We start from the raw sequence: 19,022 nt of genomic DNA, 5'->3' as shown, positions 1-19,022 counted from the left end.
ATGTCATGTTCCCAGGCCACAGGATTCCAGAATAAAACCTCAGTCATGTTCCCAGTCCACAGGGTTCCAGAACCAAGCTTTCAGTCAGGTTCCCAGGGCACAGTATTCCACAATCTAAACAGATGTCATGTTCGCAGGCCACAGCATTCCAGAATCACGCCTCAGTCTTGTTCCAGGCCACAGGGTTCCAGAATCAAACCAATGTCAAGTTCCCAGGCCATGGGTTTCAAGTATCAGGTCGCAGTCATGTTTCCAGGGCACAGGGTTCTACAATCAAACTTCAGTCATGTTGCCAGTCCACAGGTTTCTGCCATCAAACCTCAGTCAAGTTCCCAGGCCACAGATTTCCAGAATCAAACCTCAGTCATATTCCCAGGACACATGGTTCCAGAATCAAACCTCAGTCATGTTCGCAGGCCACAGGATTCCACAATCAAACCACAGTCATGTTCCCAGGAGAAAGGTGTCCAGAAGCAAAACTCACTCATGTTCCCAGGGAACAGGGTTCCAGAAACAAACCTCAGTCATGTTGCCAGGCCACAGGTTTCCACCATCAAACCTCAGACATATTCCCAAGGCACAGGGTTCCAGAATCAAACCGTTCTCATGTTCCCAGGCCACAGGGTTCCAGAATCCACTGATGTCATGTTCCCCGGCCACAGGGTTCCAGAATCAATCCTCAGTTATGTTCCAAGGCTACAGGGTTCCAGAATAAAAGCTCAGTCATGTTCCCAGTCCACAGGGTTCCAGAACCAAGCCTCAGTCATGTTCCCAGGGCACAGTATTCCACAATCTAAACAGATGTCATGTTCCCAGTCCACAGGTTTCCAAAATCACGCCTCAGTCATGTTCCCTGGCCACAGGGATCCAGAATCAAACCTCAGTCATGTTGCCAGGCCATAGGGTACCACCATCAAACCTCAGTCATATTCCCAGACCATAGGTTTCCACAATCAAACCGATTTCATGTTCCCAGGCAACATGGTACCAGAATCCAAACTGATGTCATGTTTCCAGGCCACAGGATTACACAATCTAACATCAGACATATTCCCAGTCCAATGGCTTCCAGAATCAAACCACAGTCATATACCCAGGCGACATGGTCTCAGAATCAATCCTGAGTCATGTTCCCAGTCCACAGGATTCCAGAACCAAGCCTTCAGTCAGGTTCCCAGGGCACACTATTCCACAATCTAAACAGATGTCATGTTCCCAGGCCGCAGGTTTCCAGAATCACGCCTCAGTCATGTTCCCAGGCCACAGGGTTCCAGAATCAAACCAATGTCAAGTTCCCAGGCCATGGGTTTCCAGTACCAGGCCGCAGTCATGTTTCCATGGCACAGGGTTCTACAATCAAACCTCAGTCATGTTGCCAGTCCACAGGTTTCCACCATCAAACCTCAGATATTTTCCCAAGACACAGGGTTCCAGAATCAAACCGTTCTCAAGTTCCCAGGCAACAGGGTTCCAGAATCCACTGATGTCATGTTCCCAGGCCACAGGATTCCAGAATAAAACCTCAGTCATGTTCCCAGTCCACAGGGTTCCAGAACCAAGCCTCAGTCAGGTTCCCAGGGCCCAGTATTCCACAATCTAAACAGATGTCATGTTCGCAGGCCACAGCATTCCAGAATCACGCCTCAGTCTTGTTCCTGGCCACAGGGTTCCAGAATGAAACCAATGTCAAGTTCCCAGGCCATGGGTTTTAAGTATCAGGTCGCAGTCATGTTTCCAGGGCACAGGGTTCTACAATCAACCCTCAGTAATGTTGCCAGTCCGCAGATTTCTGCCATCAAATCTCAGTCAAGTACCCAGGCCACAGATTTCCAGAATCAAACCTCAGTCATATTCCCAGGCCACACTTTTCCAGAATCACGCCTCAGTCATGTTCCCAGGCCACAGGTTTCCAGAATCAAACCAATGTCAAATTCCTAGGCCATGGGTTTCCACTACCAGGCCACAGTCATTTTTCCAGGGCACAGGGTTCTACAATCAAACCTCAGTCATGTTGCCAGTCCAAAGGTTTCTGCCATCAAACCTCAGTCAAGTTCCCAGGCCACAGATTTCCAGAATCAAACCTCAGTCATATTCCCAGGACACATGGTTCCAGAATCAAACCTCAGTCATGTTTGCAGAACCCATGATTCCACAATCAAAACACAGTCATGTTCCCAGCACAAAGGTGTCCAGAATCAAACCTCAGTCATGTTCCCAGGGAACAGGGTTCCAGAAACAAACCTCAGTCATGTTGACAAGCCACAGGTTTCCACCATGAAACCTCAGACATGTTCCCAGGCCACAGGGTTCCAGAATCAAACCGTTCTCATGTTCCCAGGCCACAGGATTCCAGAATCCACTGATGTCATGTTCCCAGGCCACAGGATTCCAGAATAAAACCTCAGTCATGTTCCCAGTCCACAGGGTTCCAGAACCAAGCCTCAGTCAGGTTCCCAGGGCCCAGTATTCCACAATCTAAACAGATGTCATGTTCGCAGGCCACAGCATTCCAGAATCACGCCTCAGTCTTGTTCCAGGCCACAGGGTTCCAGAATCAAACCAATGTCAAGTTCCCAGGCCATGGGTTTCAAGTATCAGGTCGCAGTCATGTTTCCAGGGCACAGGGTTCTACAATCAAACCTCAGTCATGTTGCCAGTCCACAGGTTTCTGCCATCAAACCTCAGTCAAGTTCCCAGCCCACAGATTTCCAGAATCAAAGCTCAGTCATATTCCCAGGACACATGGTTCCAGAATCAAACCTCAGTCATGTTCGCAGGCCACAGGATTCCACGATCAAACCACAGTCATGTTCCCAGGACAAAGGTGTCCAGAAGCAAAACTCACTCATGTTCCCAGGGAACAGGGTTCCAGAAACAAACCTCAGTCATGTTGCCAGGCCACAGGTTTCCACCATCAAACCTCAGATATATTCCCAAGACACAGGGTTCCAGAATCAAACCGTTCTCAAGTTCCCAGGCAACAGGGTTCCAGAATCCACTGATGTCATGTTCCCAGGCCACAGGATTCCAGAATAAAACCCCAGTCATGTTCCCAGTCCACAGGGTTCCAGAACCAAGCCTCAGTCAGGTTCCCAGGGCACAGTATTCCACAATCTAAACAGATGTCATGTTCCCAGGCCGCAGGTTTCCAGAATCACACCTCAGTCATGTTCCCAGGCCACAGGGTTCCAGAATCCACTGATGTCCTGTGCCCCGGCCACAGGGTTCCAGAATCCACTGATGTCATGTTCCCCGGCCACAGGGTTCCAGAATCCACTGATGTCATGTTCCCAGGCCACAGGATTCCAGAAAAAAACCTCAGTCATGTTCCCAGTCCACAGGGTTCCAGAACCAAGCCTCAGTCAGGTTCCCAGGGCCCAGTATTCCACAATCTAAACAGATGTCATGTTCGCAGGCCACAGCATTCCAGAATCACGCCTCAGTCTTGTTCCAGGCCACAGGGTTCCAGAATCAAACCAATGTCAAGTTCCCAGGCCATGGGTTTCAAGTATCAGGTCGCAGTCATGTTTCCAGGGCACAGGGATCTACAATCAAACCTCAGTCATGTTGCCAGTCCACAGGTTTCTGCCATCAAACCTCAGTCAAGTTCCCAGCCCACAGATTTCCAGAATCAAAGCTCAGTCATATTCCCAGGACACATGGTTCCAGAATCAAACCTCAGTCATGTTTGCAGGACCCATGGTTCCACAATCAAACCACAGTCATGTTCCCAGGACAAAGGTGTCCAGAAGCAACACTCACTCATGTTCCCAGGGAACAGGGTTCCAGAAACAAACCTCAGTCATGTTGCCAGGCCACAGGTTTCCACCATCAAACCTCAGACATATTCCCAAGGCACAGGGTTCCAGAATCAAACCGTTCTCATATTCCCAGGCCACAGGGTTCCAGAATCCACTGATGTCATGTTCCCCGGCCACAGGGTTCCAGAATCAATCCTCAGTTATGTTCCAAGGCTACAGGGTTCCAGAATAAAAGCTCAGTCATGTTCCCAGTCTACAGGGTTCCAGAACCAAGCCTCAGTCAGCTTCCCAGGGCACAGTATTCCACAATCTAAACAGATGTCATGTTCCCAGTCCACAGGTTTCCAAAATCACGCCTCAGTCATGTTCCCTGGCCACAGGGATCCAGAATCAAACCTCAGTCATGTTGCCAGGCCATAGGGTACCACCATCAAACCTCAGTCATATTCCCAGACCATAGGTTTCCACAATCAAACCGATTTCATGTTCCCAGGCAACATGGTACCAGAATCCAAACCGATGTCATGTTTCCAGGCCACAGGATTACACAGTCTAACATCAGACATATTCCCAGTCCAATGGCTTCCAGAATCAAACCACAGTCATATACCCAGGCGACATGGTCTCAGAATCAATCCTGAGTCATGTTCCCAGTCTACAGGATTCCAGAAAAAACCTCAGTCATGTTCCCAGTCCACAGGGTTCCAGAACCAAGCCTCAGTCAGGTTCCCAAGGCCCAGTATTCCACAATCTAAACAGATGTCATGTTCGCAGGCCACAGCATTCCAGAATCACGCCTCAGTCTTGTTCCTGGCCACAGGGTTCCAGAATCAAACCAATGTCAAGTTCCCAGGCCATGGGTTTCAAGTATCAGGTCGCAGTCATGTTTCCAGGGCACAGGGTTCTACAATCAAACCTCAGTCATGTTGCCAGTCCACAGGTTTCTGCCATCAAACCTCAGTCAAGTTCCCAGGCCACAGATTTCCAGAATCAAACCTCAGTCATATTCCCAGGACACATGGTTCCAGAATCAAACCTCAGTCATGTTTGCAGAACCCATGATTCCACAATCAAACCACAGTCATGTTCCCAGCACAAACGTGTCCAGAATCAAACCTCAGTCATGTTCCCAGGGAACAGGGTTCCAGAAACAAACCTCAGTCATGTTGACAAGCCACAGGTTTCCACCATGAAACCTCAAACATGTTCCCAGGCCACAGGGTTCCAGAATCAAACCGTTCTCATGTTCCCAGGCCACAGGATTCCAGAATCCACTGATGTCCTGTTCCCCGGCCACAGGGTTCCAGAATCCACTGATGTCATGTTCCCCGGGCACAGGGTTCCAGAATCCACTGATGTCATGTTCCCAGGCCACAGGATTCCAGAATAAAACCTCAGTCATGTTCCCAGTCCACAGGGTTCCAGAACCAAGCCTCAGTCAGGTTCCCAGGGCCCAGTATTCCACAATCTAAACAGATGTCATGTTCGCAGGCCACAGCATTCCAGAATCACGCCTCAGTCTTGTTCCAGGCCACAGGGTTCCAGAATCAAACCAATGTCAAGTTCCCAGGCCATGGGTTTCAAGTATCAGGTCGCAGTCATGTTTCCAGGGCACAGGGTTCTACAATCAAACCTCAGTCATGTTGCCAGTCCACAGGTTTCTGCCATCAAACCTCAGTCAAGTTCCCAGCCCACAGATTTCCAGAATCAAAGCTCAGTCATATTCCCAGGACACATGGTTCCAGAATCAAACCTCAGTCATGTTCGCAGGCCACAGGATTCCACGATCAAACCACAGTCATGTTCCCAGGACAAAGGTGTCCAGAAGCAAAACTCACTCATGTTCCCAGGGAACAGGGTTCCAGAAACAAACCTCAGTCATGTTGCCAGGCCACAGGTTTCCACCATCAAACCTCAGATATATTCCCAAGACACAGGGTTCCAGAATCAAACCGTTCTCAAGTTCCCAGGCAACAGGGTTCCAGAATCCACTGATGTCATGTTCCCAGGCCACAGGATTCCAGAATAAAACCCCAGTCATGTTCCCAGTCCACAGGGTTCCAGAACCAAGCCTCAGTCAGGTTCCCAGGGCCCAGTATTCCACAATCTAAACAGATGTCATGTTCGCAGGCCACAGCATTCCAGAATCATGCCTCAGTCTTGTTCCTGGCCACAGGGTTCCAGAATCAAACCAATGTCAAGTTCCCAGGCCATGGGTTTCATGTATCAGGTCGCAGTCATGTTTCCAGGGCACAGGGTTCTACAATCAAACCTCAGTCATGTTGCCAGTCCACAGATTTCTGCCATCAAACCTCAGTCAAGTACCCAGGCCACAGATTTCCAGAATCAAACCTCAGTCATATTCCCAGGACACATGGATCCAGAATCAAACCTCAGTCATGTTTGCAGGACCCATGGTTCCACAATCAAACCACAGTCATGTTCCCAGGACAAAGGTGTCCAGAAGCAAAACTCACTCATGTTCCCAGGGAACAGGGTTCCAGAAACAAACCTCAGTCATGTTGCCAGGCCACAGGTTTCCACCATCAAACCTCAGACATATTCCCAAGGCACAGGGTTCCAGAATCAAACCGTTCTCATATTCCCAGGCCACAGGGATCCAGAATCCACTGATGTCATGTTCCCCGGCCACAGGGTTCCAGAATCAATCCTCAGTTATGTTCCAAGGCTACAGGGTTCCAGAATAAAAGCTCAGTCATGTTCCCAGTCCACAGGGTTCCAGAACCAAGCCTCAGTCAGGTTCCCAGGGCACAGTATTCCACAATCTAAACAGATGTCATGTTCCCAGTCCACAGGTTTCCAAAATCACGCCTCAGTCATGTTCCCTGGCCACAGGGATCCAGAATCAAACCTCAGTCATGTTGCCAGGCCATAGGGTACCACCATCAAACCTCAGTCATATTCCCAGACCATAGGTTTCCACAATCAAACCGATTTCATGTTCCCAGGCAACATGGTACCAGAATCCAAACCGATGTCATGTTTCCAGGCCACAGGATTACACAGTCTAACATCAGACATATTCCCAGTCCAATGGCTTCCAGAATCAAACCACAGTCATATACCCAGGCGACATGGTCTCAGAATCAATCCTGAGTCATGTTCCCAGTCCACAGGATTCCAGAACCAAGCCTTCAGTCAGGTTCCCAGGGCACAGTATTCCACAATCTAAACAGATGTCATGTTCCCAGGCCGCAGGTTTCCAGAATCACGCCTCAGTCATGTTCCCAGGCCACAGGGTTCCAGAATCAAACCAATGTCAAGTTCCCAGGCCATGGGTTTCCAGTACCAGGCCACAGTCATGCTTCCATGGCAGAGGGTTCTACAATCAAACCTCAGTCATGTTGCCAGTCCACAGGTTTCTGCCATCAAACCTCAGTCAAGTTCCCAGGCCACAGATTTCCAGAATCAAACCTCAGTCATATTCCCAGGACACATGGTTCCAGAATCAAACCAATGTCAAATTCCTAGGCCATGGGTTTCCAGTACCAAGCCACAGTCATGTTTCCAGGGCACAGGATTCCAGAATCTCCCCTCAGTCATGTTCCCAGGCCACAGGGTTCCAGAATCAAACCAATGTCAAGTTCCCAGGCCATGGGTTTCAAGTATCAGGTCTCAGTCATGTTTCCAGGGCACAGGGTTCTACAATCAAACCTCCGTCATGTTGCCAGTCCACAGATTTCTGCCATCAAACCTCAGTCAAGTACCCAGGCCACAGATTTCCAGAATCAAACCTCAGTCATATTCCCAGGACACATGGATCCAGAATCAAACCTCAGTCATGTTTGCAGGACCCATGGTTCCACAATTAAACCACAGTCATGTTCCCAGGACGAAGGTGTCCAGAAGCAAAACTCACTCATGTTCCCAGGGAACAGGGTTCCAGAAACAAACCTCAGTCATGTTGCCAGGCCACAGGTTTCCACCATCAAACCTCAGACATATTCCCAAGGCACAGGGTTCCAGAATCAAACCGTTCTCATGTTTCCAGGCCACAGGGTTCCAGAATCCACTGATGTCATGTTCCCCGGCCACAGGGTTCCAGAATCAATCCTCAGTTATGTTCCAAGGCTACAGGGTTCCAGAATAAAAGCTCAGTCATGTTCCCAGTCCACAGGGTTCCAGAACCAAGCCTCAGTCAGGTTCCCAGGGCACAGTATTCCACAATCTAAACAGATGTCATGTTCCCAGTCCACAGGTTTCCAAAATCACGCCTCAGTCATGTTCCCTGGCCACAGGGATCCAGAATCAAACCTCAGTCATGTTGCCAGGCCATAGGGTACCACCATCAAACCTCAGTCATATTCCCAGACCATAGGTTTCCACAATCAAACCGATTTCATGTTCCCAGGCAACATGGTACCAGAATCCAAACCGATGTCATGTTTCCAGGCCACAGGATTACACAATCTAACATCAGACATATTCCCAGTCCAATGGCTTCCAGAATCAAACCACAGTCATATACCCAGGCGACATGGTCTCAGAATCAATCCTGAGTCATGTTCCCAGTCCACAGGATTCCAGAACCAAGCCTTCAGCCAGGTTCCCAGGGCACAGTATTCCACAATCTAAACAGATGTCATGTTCCCAGGCCGCAGGTTTCCAGAATCACACCTCAGTCATGTTCCCAGGCCACAGGGTTCCAGAATCCACTGATGTCCTGTGCCCCGGCCACAGGGTTCCAGAATCCACTGATGTCATGTTCCCCGGCCACAGGGTTCCAGAATCCACTGATGTCATGTTCCCAGGCCACAGGATTCCAGAATAAAACCTCAGTCATGTTCCCAGTCTACAGCGTTCCAGAACCAAGCCTCAGTCAGCTTCCCAGGGCACAGTATTCCACAATCTAAACAGATGTCATGTTCCCAGTCCACAGGTTTCCAAAATCACGCCTCAGTCATGTTCCCTGGCCACAGGGATCCAGAATCAAACCTCAGTCATGTTGCCAGGCCATAGGGTACCACCATCAAACCTCAGTCATATTCCCAGACCATAGGTTTCCACAATCAAACCGATTTCATGTTCCCAGGCAACATGGTACCAGAATCCAAACAGATGTCATGTTTCCAGGCCACAGGATTACACAGTCTAACATCAGACATATTCCCAGTCCAATGGCTTCCAGAATCAAACCACAGTCATATACCCAGGCGACATGGTCTCAGAATCAATCCTGAGTCATGTTCCCAGTCTACAGGATTCCAGAAAAAACCTCAGTCATGTTCCCAGTCCACAGGGTTCCAGAACCAAGCCTCAGTCAGGTTCCCAGGGCCCAGTATTCCACAATCTAAACAGATGTCATGTTCGCAGGCCACAGCATTCCAGAATCACGCCTCAGTCTTGTTCCTGGCCACAGGGTTCCAGAATCAAACCAATGTCAAGTTCCCAGGCCATGGGTTTCAAGTATCAGGTCGCAGTCATGTTTCCAGGGCACAGGGTTCTACAATCAAACCTCAGTCATGTTGCCAGTCCACAGGTTTCTGCCATCAAACCTCAGTCAAGTTCCCAGGCCACAGATTTCCAGAATCAAACCTCAGTCATATTCCCAGGACACATGGTTCCAGAATCAAACCTCAGTCATGTTTGCAGAACCCATGATTCCACAATCAAAACACAGTCATGTTCCCAGCACAAAGGTGTCCAGAATCAAACCTCAGTCATGTTCCCAGGGAACAGGGTTCCAGAAACAAACCTCAGTCATGTTGACAAGCCACAGGTTTCCACCATGAAACCTCAGACATGTTCCCAGGCCACAGGGTTCCAGAATCAAACCGTTCTCATGTTCCCAGGCCACAGGATTCCAGAATCCACTGATGTCCTGTTCCCCGGCCACAGGGTTCCAGAATCCACTGATGTCATGTTCCCCGGGCACAGGGTTCCAGAATCCACTGATGTCATGTTCCCAGGCCACAGGATTCCAGAATAAAACCTCAGTCATGTTCCCAGTCCACAGGGTTCCAGAACCAAGCCTCAGTCAGGTTCCCAGGGCCCAGTATTCCACAATCTAAACAGATGTCATGTTCGCAGGCCACAGCATTCCAGAATCACGCCTCAGTCTTGTTCCAGGCCACAGGGTTCCAGAATCAAACCAATGTCAAGTTCCCAGGCCATGGGTTTCAAGTATCAGGTCGCAGTCATGTTTCCAGGGCACAGGGTTCTACAATCAAACCTCAGTCATGTTGCCAGTCCACAGGTTTCTGCCATCAAACCTCAGTCAAGTTCCCAGCCCAAAGATTTCCAGAATCAAAGCTCAGTCATATTCCCAGGACACATGGTTCCAGAATCAAACCTCAGTCATGTTCGCAGGCCACAGGATTCCACGATCAAACCACAGTCATGTTCCCAGGACAAAGGTGTCCAGAAGCAAAACTCACTCATGTTCCCAGGGAACAGGGTTCCAGAAACAAACCTCAGTCATGTTGCCAGGCCACAGGTTTCCACCATCAAACCTCAGATATATTCCCAAGACACAGGGTTCCAGAATCAAACCGTTCTCAAGTTCCCAGGCAACAGGGTTCCAGAATCCACTGATGTCATGTTCCCAGTCCAATGGCTTCCAGAATCAAACCACAGTCATATACCCAGGCGACATGGTCTCAGAATCAATCCTGAGTCATGTTCCCAGTCCACAGGATTCCAGAACCAAGCCTTCAGTCAGGTTCCCAGGGCACAGTATTCCACAATCTAAACAGATGTCATGTTCCCAGGCCGCAGGTTTCCAGAATCACGCCTCAGTCATGTTCCCAGGCCACAGGGTTCCAGAATCAAACCAATGTCAAGTTCCCAGGCCATGGGTTTCCAGTACCAGGCCGCAGTCATGTTTCCATGGCAGAGGGTTCTACAATCAAACCTCAGTCATGTTGCCAGTCCACAGGTTTCTGCCATCAAACCTCAGTCAAGTTCCCAGGCCACAGATTTCCAGAATCAAACCTCAGTCATATTCCCAGGACACATGGTTCCAGAATCAAACCTCAGTCATGTTCCCAGGCCACAGGGTTCCAGAATCAAACCAATGTCAAATTCCTAGGCCATGGGTTTCCAGTACCAAGCCACAGTCATGTTTCCAGGGCACAGGATTCCAGAATCTCGCCTCAGTCATGTTCCCAGGCCACAGGGTTCCAGAATCAAACCAATGTCAAGTTCCCAGGCCATGGGTTTCAAGTATCAGGTCGCAGTCATGTTTCCAGGGCACAGGGTTCTACAATCAAACCTCCGTCATGTTGCCAGTCCACAGATTTCTACCATCAAACCTCAGTCAAGTACCCAGGCCACAGATTTCCAGAATCAAACCTCAGTCCTATTCCCAGGACACATGGATCCTGAATCAAACCTCAGTCATGTTTGCAGGACCCATGGTTCCACAATTAAACCACAGTCATGTTCCCAGGACGAAGGTGTCCAGAAGCAAAACTCACTCATGTTCCCAGGGAACAGGGTTCCAGAAACAAACCTCAGTCATGTTGCCAGGCCACAGGTTTCCACCATCAAACCTCAGACATATTCCCAAGGCACAGGGTTCCAGAATCAAACCGTTCTCATGTTCCCAGGCCACAGGGTTCCAGAATCCACTGATGTCATGTTCCCCGGCCACAGGGTTCCAGAATCAATCCTCAGTTATGTTCCAAGGCTACAGGGTTCCAGAATAAAAGCTCAGTCATGTTCCCAGTCCACAGGGTTCCAGAACCAAGCCTCAGTCAGGTTCCCAGGGCACAGTATTCCACAATCTAAACAGATGTCATGTTCCCAGTCCACAGGTTTCCAAAATCACGCCTCAGTCATGTTCCCTGGCCACAGGGATCCAGAATCAAACCTCAGTCATGTTGCCAGGCCATAGGGTACCACCATCAAACCTCAGTCATATTCCCAGACCATAGGTTTCCACAATCAAACCGATTTCATGTTCCCAGGCAACATGGTACCAGAATCCAAACCGATGTCATGTTTCCAGGCCACAGGATTACACAATCTAACATCAGACATATTCCCAGTCCAATGGCTTCCAGAATCAAACCACAGTCATATACCCAGGCGACATGGTCTCAGAATCAATCCTGAGTCATGTTCCCAGTCCACAGGATTCCAGAACCAAGCCTTCAGTCAGGTTCCCAGGGCACAGTATTCCACAATCTAAACAGATGTCATGTTCCCAGGCCGCAGGTTTCCAGAATCACACCTCAGTCATGTTCCCAGGCCACAGGGTTCCAGAATCCACTGATGTCCTGTGCCCCGGCCACAGGGTTCCAGAATCCACTGATGTCATGTTCCCCGGCCACAGGGTTCCAGAATCCACTGATGTCATGTTCCCAGGCCACAGGATTCCAGAATAAAACCTCAGTCATGTTCCCAGTCCACAGGGTTCCAGAACCAAGCCTCAGTCAGGTTCCCAGGGCCCAGTATTCCACAATCTAAACAGATGTCATGTTCGCAGGCCACAGCATTCCAGAATCACGCCTCAGTCTTGTTCCAGGCCACAGGGTTCCAGAATCAAACCAATGTCAAGTTCCCAGGCCATGGGTTTCAAGTATCAGGTCGCAGTCATGTTCCCAGGGCACAGGGTTCTACAATCAAACCTCAGTCATGTTGCCAGTCCACAGGTTTCTGCCATCAAACCTCAGTCAAGTTCCCAGGCCACAGATTTCCAGAATCAAAGCTCAGTCATATTCCCAGGACACATGGTTCCAGAATCAAACCTCAGTCATGTTCCCAGGCCACAGGGTTCCAGAATCAAACCAATGTCAAATTCCTAGGCCATGGGTTTCCAGTACCAAGCCACAGTCATGTTTCCAGGGCACAGGATTCCAGAATCTCGCCTCAGTCATGTTCCCTGGCCACAGGGTTCCAGAATCAAACCAATGTCAAGTTCCCAGGCCATGGGTTTCAAGTATCAGGTCGCAGTCATGTTTCCAGGGCACAGGGTTCTACAATCAAACCTCAGTCATGTTGCCAGTCCACAGGTTTCTGCCATCAAACCTCAGTCAAGTTCCCAGGCCACAGATTTCCAGAATCAAACCTCAGTCATATTCCCAGGACACATGGATCCAGAATCAAACCTCAGTCATGTTTGCAGGACCCATGGTTCCACAATCAAACCACAGTCATGTTCCCAGGACAAAGGTGTCCAGAAGCAAAACTCACTCATGTTCCCAGGGAACAGGGTTCCAGAAACAAACCTCAGTCATGTTGCCAGGCCACAGGTTTCCACCATCAAACCTCAGACATATTCCCAAGGCACAGGGTTCCAGAATCCACTGATGTCATGTTCTCCAGCCACAGGGTTCCAGAATCAATCCTCAGTTATGTTCCAAGGCTACAGGGTTCCAGAATAAATGCTCAGTCATGTTCCCAGTCCACAGGGTTCCAGAACCAAGCCTCAGTCAGGTTCCCAGGCCCAGTATTCCACAATCTAAACAGATGTCATGTTCGCAGGCCACAGCATTCCAGAATCACGCCTCAGTCTTCTTCCTGGCCACAGGGTTCCAGAATCAAACCAATGTCAAGTTCCCAGGCCATGGGTTTCTAGTATCAGGTCGCAGTCATGTTTCCAGGGCACAGGGTTCTACACTCAAACCTCAGTCATGTTACCAGTCCACAGATTTCTGCCGTCAAACCTCAGTCAAGTACCCAGGCCACAGATTTCCAGAATCAAACCTCAGTCATATTCCCAGGCCACACTTTTCCAGAATCACGCCTCAGTCATGTTCCCAGGCCACAGGTTTCCAGAATCAAACCAATGTCAAATTCCTAGGCCATGGGTTTCCACTACCAGGCCACAGTCATGTTTCCAGGGCACAGGGTTCTACAATCAAACCTCAGTCATGTTGCCAGTCCACAGGTTTCTGCCATCAAACCTCAGTCAAGTTCCCAGGCCACAGATTTCCAGAATCAAACCTCAGTCATATTCCCAGGACACATGGTTCCAGAATCAAACCTCAGTCATGTTCCCAGGCCACAGGGTTCCAGAATCAAACCAATGGCAAATTCCTAGGCCATGGGTTTCCAGTACCAAGCCACAGTCATGTTTCCAGGGCACAGGATTCCAGAATCTCGCCTCAGTCATGTTCCCAGGCCACAGGGTTCCAGAATCAAACCAATGTCAAGTTCCCAGGCCATGGGTTTCAAGTATCAGGTCGCAGTCATGTTTCCAGGGCACAGGGTTCTACAATCAAACCTCAGTCATGTTGCCAGTCCACAGATTTCTGCCATCAAACCTCAGTCAAGTACCCAGGCCACAGATTTCCAGAATCAAACCTCAGTCATATTCCCAGGACACATGGATCCAGAATCAAACCTCAGTCATGTTTGCAGGACCCATGGTTCCACAATTAAACCACAGTCATGTTCCCAGGACGAAGGTGTCCAGAAGCAAAACTCACTCATGTTCCCAGGGAACAGGGTTCCAGAAACAAACCTCAGTCATGTTGCCAGGCCACAGGTTTCCACCATCAAACCTCAGACATATTCCCAAGGCACAGGGTTCCAGAATCAAACCGTTCTCATGTTCCCAGGCCACAGGGTTCCAGAATCCACTGATGTCATGTTCCCCGGCCACAGGGTTCCAGAATCAATCCTCAGTTATGTTCCAAGGCTACAGGGTTCCAGAATAAAAGCTCAGTCATGTTCCCAGTCCACAGGGTTCCAGAACCAAGCCTCAGTCAGGTTCCCAGGGCACAGTATTCCACAATCTAAACAGATGTCATGTTCCCAGTCCACAGGTTTCCAAAATCACGCCTCAGTCATGTTCCCTGGCCACAGGGATCCAGAATCAAACCTCAGTCATGTTGCCAGGCCATAGGGTACCACCATCAAACCTCAGTCATATTCCCAGACCATAGGTTTCCACAATCAAACCGATTTCATGTTCCCAGGCAACATGGTACCAGAATCCAAACCGATGTCATGTTTCCAGGCCACAGGATTACACAATCTAACATCAGACATATTCCCAGTCCAATGGCTTCCAGAATCAAACCACAGTCATATACCCAGGCGACATGGTCTCAGAATCAATCCTGAGTCATGTTCCCAGTCCACAGGATTCCAGAACCAAGCCTTCAGTCAGGTTCCCAGGGCACAGTATTCCACAATCTAAACAGATGTCATGTTCCCAGGCCGCAGGTTTCCAGAATCACACCTCAGTCATGTTCCCAGGCCACAGGGTTCCAGAATCCACTGATGTCCTGTGTCCCGGCCACAGGGTTCCAGAATCCACTGATGTCATGTTCCCCGGCCACAGGGTTCCAGAATCCACTGATGTCATGTTCCCCGGGCACAGGGTTCCAGAATCCACTGATGCCATGTTCCCAGGCCACAGGATTCCAGAATAAAACCTCAGTCATGTTCCCAGTCCACAGGGTTCCAGAACCAAGCCTCAGTCAGGTTCCCAGGGCCCAGTATTCCACAATCTAAACAGATGTCATGTTCGCAGGCCACAGCATTCCAGAATCACGCCTCAGTCTTGTTCCAGGCCACAGGGTTCCAGAATCAAACCAATGTCAAGTTCCCAGGCCATGGGTTTCAAGTATCAGGTCGCAGTCATGTTTCCAGGGCACAGGTTCTACAATCAAACCTCAGTCATGTTGCCAGTCCACAGGTTTCTGCCATCAAACCTCAGTCAAGTTCCCAGCCCACAGATTTCCAGAATCAAAGCTCAGTCATATTCCCAGGACACATGGTTCCAGAATCAAACCTCAGTCATGTTTGCAGGACCCATGGTTCCACAATCAAACCACAGTCATGTTCCCAGGACAAAGGTGTCCAGAAGCAAAACTCATTCATGTTCCCAGGGAACAGGGTTCCAGAAACAAACCTCACTCATGTTGCCAGGCCACAGGTTTCCACCATCAAACCTCAGACATATTCCCAAGGCACAGGGTTCCAGAATCAAACCGTTCTCATATTCCCAGGCCACAGGGTTCCAGAATCCACTGATGTCATGTTCCCCGGCCACAGGGTTCCAGAATCAATCCTCAGTTATGTTCCAAGGCTACAGGGTTCCAGAATAAAAGCTCAGTCATGTTCCCAGTCTACAGGGTTCCAGAACCAAGCCTCAGTCAGCTTCCCAGGGCACAGTATTCCACAATCTAAACAGATGTCATGTTCCCAGTCCACAGGTTTCCAAAATCACGCCTCAGTCATGTTCCCTGGCCACAGGGATCCAGAATCAAACCTCAGTCATGTTGCCAGGCCATAGGGTACCACCATCAAACCTCAGTCCTATTCCCAGACCATAGGTTTCCACAATCAAACCGATTTCATGTTCCCAGGCAACATGGTACCAGAATCCAAACCGATGTCATGTTTCCAGGCCACAGGATTACACAGTCTAACATCAGACATATTCCCAGTCCAATGGCTTCCAGAATCAAACCACAGTCATATACCCAGGCGACATGGTCTCAGAATCAATCCTGAGTCATGTTCCCAGTCTACAGGATTCCAGAAAAAACCTCAGTCATGTTCCCAGTCCACAGGGTTCCAGAACCAAGCCTCAGTCAGGTTCCCAGGGCCCAGTATTCCACAATCTAAACAGATGTCATGTTCGCAGGCCACAGCATTCCAGAATCACGCCTCAGTCTTGTTCCTGGCCACAGGGTTCCAGAATCAAACCAATGTCAAGTTCCCAGGCCATGGGTTTCAAGTATCAGGTCGCAGTCATGTTTCCAGGGCACAGGGTTCTACAATCAAACCTCAGTCATGTTGCCAGTCCACAGGTTTCTGCCATCAAACCTCAGTCAAGTTCCCAGGCCACAGATTTCCAGAATCAAACCTCAGTCATATTCCCAGGACACATGGTTCCAGAATCAAACCTCAGTCATGTTTGCAGAACCCATGATTCCACAATCAAAACACAGTCATGTTCCCAGCACAAAGGTGTCCAGAATCAAACCTCAGTCATGTTCCCAGGGAACAGGGTTCCAGAAACAAACCTCAGTCATGTTGACAAGCCACAGGTTTCCACCATGAAACCTCAGACATGTTCCCAGGCCACAGGGTTCCAGAATCAAACCGTTCTCGTGTTCCCAGGCCACAGGATTCCAGAATCCACTGATGTCCTGTTCCCCGGCCACAGGGTTCCAGAATCCACTGATGTCATGTTCCCCGGGCACAGGGTTCCAGAATCCACTGATGTCATGTTCCCAGGCCACAGGATTCCAGAATAAAACCTCAGTCATGTTCCCAGTCCACAGGGTTCCAGAACCAAGCCTCAGTCAGGTTCCCAGGGCCCAGTATTCCACAATCTAAACAGATGTCATGTTCGCAGGCCACAGCATTCCAGAATCACGCCTCAGTCTTGTTCCAGGCCACAGGGTTCCAGAATCAAACCAATGTCAAGTTCCCAGGCCATGGGTTTCAAGTATCAGGTCGCAGTCATGTTTCCAGGGCACAGGGTTCTACAATCAAACCTCAGTCATGTTGCCAGTCCACAGGTTTCTGCCATCAAACCTCAGTCAAGTTCCCAGCCCACAGATTTCCAGAATCAAAGCTCAGTCATATTCCCAGGACACATGGATCCAGAATCAAACCTCAGTCATGTTCGCAGGCCACAGGATTCCACGATCAAACCACAGTCATGTTCCCAGCACAAAGGTGTCCAGAAGCAAAACTCACTCATGTTCCCAGGGAACAGGGTTCCAGAAACAAACCTCAGTCATGTTGCCAGGCCACAGGTTTCCACCATCAAACCTCAGATATATTCCCAAGACACAGGGTTCCAGAATCAAACCGTTCTCAAGTTCCCAGGCAACAGGGTTCCAGAATCCACTGATGTCATGTTCCCAGGCCACAGGATTCCAGAATAAAACCCCAGTCATGTTCCCAGTCCACAGGGTTCCAGAACCAAGCCTCAGTCAGGTTCCCAGGGCCCAGTATTCCACAATCTAAACAGATGTCATGTTCGCAGGCCACAGCATTCCAGAATCACGCCTCAGTCTTGTTCCTGGCCACAGGGTTCCAGAATCAAACCAATGTCAAGTTCCCAGGCCATGGGTTTCATGTATCAGGTCGCAGTCATGTTTCCAGGGCACAGGGTTCTACAATCAAACCTCAGTCATGTTGCCAGTCCACAGATTTCTGCCATCAAACCTCAGTCAAGTACCCAGGCCACAGATTTCCAGAATCAAACCTCAGTCATATTCCCAGGACACATGGATCCAGAATCAAACCTCAGTCATGTTTGCAGGACCCATGGTTCCACAATCAAACCACAGTCATGTTCCCAGGACAAAGGTGTCCAGAAGCAAAACTCACTCATGTTCCCAGGGAACAGGGTTCCAGAAACAAACCTCAGTCATGTTGCCAGGCCACAGGTTTCCACCATCAAACCTCAGACATATTCCCAAGGCACAGGGTTCCAGAATCAAACCGTTCTCATATTCCCAGGCCACAGGGATCCAGAATCCACTGATGTCATGTTCCCCGGCCACAGGGTTCCAGAATCAATCCTCAGTTATGTTCCAAGGCTACAGGGTTCCAGAATAAAAGCTCAGTCATGTTCCCAGTCCACAGGGTTCCAGAACCAAGCCTCAGTCAGGTTCCCAGGGCACAGTATTCCACAATCTAAACAGATGTCATGTTCCCAGTCCACAGGTTTCCAAAATCACGCCTCAGTCATGTTCCCTGGCCACAGGGATCCAGAATCAAACCTCAGTCATGTTGCCAGGCCATAGGGTACCACCATCAAACCTCAGTCATATTCCCAGACCATAGGTTTCCACAATCAAACCGATTTCATGTTCCCAGGCAACATGGTACCAGAATCCAAACCGATGTCATGTTTCCAGGCCACAGGATTACACAGTCTAACATCAGACATATTCCCAGTCCAATGGCTTCCAGAATCAAACCACAGTCATATACCCAGGCGACATGGTCTCAGAATCAATCCTGAGTCATGTTCCCAGTCCACAGGATTCCAGAACCAAGCCTTCAGTCAGGTTCCCAGGGCACAGTATTCCACAATCTAAACAGATGTCATGTTCCCAGGCCGCAGGTTTCCAGAATCACGCCTCAGTCATGTTCCCAGGCCACAGGGTTCCAGAATCAAACCAATGTCAAGTTCCCAGGCCATGGGTTTCCAGTACCAGGCCGCAGTCATGTTTCCATGGCACAGGGTTCTACAATCAAACCTCAGTCATGTTGCCAGTCCACAGGTTTCTGCCATCAAACCTCAGTCAAGTTCCCAGGCCACAGATTTCCAGAATCAAACCTCAGTCATATTCCCAGGACACATGGTTCCAG

The sequence above is a fragment of the Balaenoptera ricei genome, chromosome 19 (assembly GCF_028023285.1).
Source record: "Balaenoptera ricei isolate mBalRic1 chromosome 19, mBalRic1.hap2, whole genome shotgun sequence".
NCBI classification, from domain to species: Eukaryota; Metazoa; Chordata; class Mammalia; order Artiodactyla; family Balaenopteridae; genus Balaenoptera; species Balaenoptera ricei.
The sequence above is the reverse complement of the archived record's forward strand: the minus strand, read 5'-3'. Positions refer to the sequence as shown.